Here is a 4,778-nt window from a genome sequence, read left to right as displayed (position 1 = left end):
TATCGAGAGGGAACAACCACCGGCAAACACAAAAGGAACCGCAATCAATGCAATGCACATACATGTGAATGATATGTCATATTAAGGTACTGAATTGACCTAGTGCAACAGTTAGTCATATTCATTGAAGTGGAATTCAAACCTATAGCAAACTCCAACTCCAAAACCAATTACCATTTATTCCATAATCATGAATTGTCCTATTCAGTGAGGTTAACTTGTTCAAACATGTATGAAAATACCATATTCAGATTCTTTGGATTTTTCTGATAATTTTTCATATATAAAACTTTTCATTTGGAGTTACGGTTGAATTTCTATGAATTTTAGAAGTTTTCAACATTTCTAGAATTTCCTGGATTTATCTCTAAATAAAAAATCTAGTTAACTGCATTATGACATCATCACTGCATCAGCATGGCGTCAGCAGGTCAACCGAGTCAAATCTGACGTGCGGGTCCTACATGTCAGCGTAACAGTGGCAAATTGGGCTTAATTATTTCCTAACCAAAACATTAGTGGGACTGGGACCCACTGTCAGTGGCTCAGTGGTGCGGTTAGGGCTAATTAAGCACGCCACGTCGGCACGGCCGGGGTTGACCGCCGGCGACCATTGACCACAGCGAAGGCTCGCCGGAAACACTGCTCCGGCAATATTTCGATGCACCGGGGGCACCAGGAGATGCCCCTTTCTCGCCCCCATCCAACAGACCAACCTAGAGGGCGCGGGGTGGCCGGAATCTCGCCGGCGTTGAGGTTTGGCGGCGGCAGAGCCACGGGCGTTGATGAGAACGACGCCACAGAGCATGGGAGGAGGAACTGTGGTGGTGTTCGTCTCCTGGGAGGGTGCGGAGCTCGTTGGCGGGCCCGGACGCGGGTTGCAGCAGCTCTAGCCGCGGTGGCACCATGGCCAGCGGTGGTGAGCTTGGGAGCTTGCGGAAACGGCGACTAGAGGACGTGCGAGGCCGGGGTGAGAGAGGGGGTTCGTTCGCGAGCTCACCACGGTTCTGGTGGAGTCGAAGAAGAGGTCGGGGAAGCGCTGTGGCCGGCAAATCGACGACGGCGGGGACGAAGCAGAGGCGGCGATGGGAACGATGGGGGCGACGTTCTGCTGCTCCCTGCCTTGCGTGCGTCGACGAGAGAGGGTAGCGCGGGACGGTGGAGCTCTGGGAAGGCGGTGGCTCTTGGGGACGACGGCGGCCACGTGAGCGAAGCACGGCGGCGACGGGCTCCTCTCAGTGAGCACAGAAACGAGAGGGGGAGGGGCTAGAGCGAGGGAGAAGTGAGAGGGGGGCTCAGGCGTCTCCAGGCACGTGGTCAGGGAGGAGGACGAGCCTCCAGCGCGAAGCAGGAGGTGGCCAGGGCAGTGTCGACGCTCGCCACGCACCTGTTTGTCCTCCTGGCAGAGGAGGAAGAAGACACGCGAGCCCCTGGTGGGCTGGGCCAGCAGTGCCAGGCCAGGTGGCTGCACGGTTGCTGGGCCGCAGGTAACACAGGTAGTCTCTCTCTCTCTTTTATTTCCGTTTTCTATTTTCTGCTGTTGTTTTTGATTTAGTAAAAATACTAAACCACTTGGTAAATTTCTAAAAATAATTGTGGGCACTTGTGAAATTATTTCCAACAGCCCTCATTTAGTTTCAGAAATATTTGAGCATTTAAAATATTTATAGCATTTAAATGCTCAAATTCAAATACTTTATGATTTAATTCAAAAATCCAGGAATGACCTATAATTATGTTCATCATTTTTGGCAGAGGTTTTCACCTTTATCATAAATCACGAACATTTCCAAAGGGCATTCTGGGTCATTGAATTTCATTTGGTGCTAGGGTTTACCAATCCCCATTTCAAATTTAATTGAAAAATAAACATGATGCATCTTTAAGGCAACTAATGGCAAGCAAAATCTAGGGCTGTGACAACTCACCCCCACTAAAACAAGAATCTCGTCCCGAGATTCAAGACATGAGGTAAGAAGACAGAGGGGACACAAAGCTAACACCATCTTCTCGATCCAATTGTTCTTCTCGAAGATGTTGATTCATTGCATCATATTGATCTTGACATCTTTGCTTCGAGAACTTCATCCAACATGGCAACAAGAGAGCAAGACAACCTCACAAGAGTGGATACAAGATCAACTCACGGAATGAGACGTAAGAACACCTCTTGAGTTGAGACACAAAGCACATATCAGAATCAACGAAAAGAAGCAGATGACAAGGGTTCAATTTGGTAGGCAACAATCCCACACTGGAGTAGGATGGTGTATGGTTTCAAGGTAGCGAGGAGATTGATTGCCATGATTCCACAACGGAGCACCTTAGGGGAGGTGACTCGTAAAATTATTACCTTAAGTGGCAAAAAGAATTACTTTTGATACAAAGATCATTAAAACTCTTTATACCAGCCTGAGGTAATCATAATCGATCGTTGGAAGGGGTTCAAAAGAATGGCATACTCCGACTAGGATGGATGATGTGGACTACCTTGTTGAAGACAACGCAATGGATGATTTTTAGCTTATCATCCAAAATGGATGGGATCCGTGGTAGGATGGCACAATAGTGGTGCAAGCTGGGAACAAAATGCAAATGTTGGGAATGATTCTGGTAACTGGGGAAGAACTCAACAGTCAAGAGTGTTTCCAACGTTCCAATGGTTATAGAGTCATCGAAGAAACTGAGAGCACAAGGATCCCTAAGGAACAACTCCTAGAATAAGTTGCACTAAATCCTCATGGAGAAGATGGTCAAATAGCTCAATCAGGTTACTACAATGATAGACCTTCCGTCTAGGTGTGTCGGCCAGAACATCAGCCTTGTCGGGACCTACATCATAGATCTTGGAAAAGTTCCAACCATCATATCTGCCTGAGATTCAGATCTGGTTGGTAACAGGATATTCCAGACTCATCAAGTCTAGAAAGAAAATGAAAGTTTGCAACACAAATCGACGAGATGACGTTGCGAGATTCTCGGGAAATGAACTATGGTAGCATGCTCCAAAACATGAGCTGGTTCTGCTAAACACATGTGAACACGCTGTCCCAGACAAGCATGACCACATAGTAGTCTTACAATGAAACACTACCGAGTTCAGGTTGGGAACCATCATCGAGGATAACGAAGTCCTAACATAAGTCATGATTCTTAAGAAGGAACTTCTTCTCCTTGAACAAATCAATCAATGGCTTTGTGTGCTAGGAATACATATGGAATGGAGATGATCAGTCTATCAAACCATAGAATACTTCGCACATGCGTGAATGACTTGGGATGATTCCAAAGGAAGCAAAAACAAACTTTCTCGAATTCACGACGGCAACTTACATCAGATACACGTGAATTAGAGGAAGTCACTTCTCTCATCCAAACATATACCTCAGGGACGGGACTCGAAGGCATTGTTTACAATTTCCAACACTAGCTTAATGTCCAGAAAAATCATGGAGAAGATAAGGATGTTGTCGATGGGCTCAACAACAATTTATCCAGGTTTCCATATAAGTGGAATTCCATAATTATGTGAACAGGATGACAGTATTGGTCAGACCAAAAGATGTAATGGTGTATGCCCGAGGAATCAACCACGAGTAAGACAACATTACGAACATCGTTGGTTCTGATTTTATTTGAGAATAGCCCACACTCAAATCAAAGTTTGGACAAGATAATAGATCCAATAACTGATCACGAGGACCAATCGATGGAGATATCATCTTTCTTCAACACACGCACACACACAAAAGATATCCCTTAACATGAACTAAGTCAGACAAGCTTTTATCTTCCAACTCTCCAAGTTGTTGGTTGGCTTAACCAACTAGCTCAGGGATATCCAACACAGATTCTTGGAGAATGGGTGGTTTGGAGGAAAACCAACTTGATCACGACTCAACATAGCGGTCAGGTGACAACCTGGTAACACTTCCGAGAAGATATCCGAAAAATCACGAACCACCGATATGTTACTAAGCTCGAGAACAATCTTGCTTTTCAAGGCAAGATCACATGATCAAAAGAGCGAGGGATTGACACAATCCTAACTCATTGATCGAAGGGTGCACCAAGAAAATGGACTAGATAGCACAATCAATCTTAGAATAGTGGTCCAAAATCCAACACGCTAAGAATGATATTATTGTCTATTAACTACCAAGCAACACGGTTGCTAGGAGTATTGATTTCACACATGATGATTCACTTGTCGGCATTCCGGTTACAACAACACAAGACCGATAAATGAATAATGATGGCGAGAAGTATCATTGTATCAAGAGTTCATAGGAGGTTGTGCAATTCCTATGATATTCCTGACATAAAGAGGGCAATTGTAACGCCCTCGATGCGGCTATATCTCCCACGTGTCGAAGCACGACTTAGAGGCATAACCGCATTGAAAGCAATGTCGCAAGTGAGGTAATCTTCACACAACCCAAGTAATACAATAGGGGAAAAAGATACATAGTTGACTTACAATCGCCACTTCACACAATTACATGAATAAAGCATTACAACAACCAAATACAATCAAGGTCCGTCTACAGAACCAAAATAAAAGAAGAACCCCAAATGCGACACGGTCCCCAATCGACCCCAACTGGGCTCCACTACTGATCAACTAGAACGAAAACAACACAAAGGACAAGATCTTCATCGAGCTCCTCCTTGAGCTTGGTTGCGTCATCTGCACGGTTCAACGGCACCTGCAAGCTGGTTTTGGAAGTATCTGTGAGCCACAGGGACTCAGCAATCTCACACCCTCGCGATCAAGA

Source organism: Triticum urartu, chromosome 3 (assembly GCF_003073215.2).
Source record: "Triticum urartu cultivar G1812 chromosome 3, Tu2.1, whole genome shotgun sequence".
NCBI classification, from domain to species: domain Eukaryota; kingdom Viridiplantae; phylum Streptophyta; class Magnoliopsida; order Poales; family Poaceae; genus Triticum; species Triticum urartu.
The sequence above is the reverse complement of the archived record's forward strand: the minus strand, read 5'-3'. Positions refer to the sequence as shown.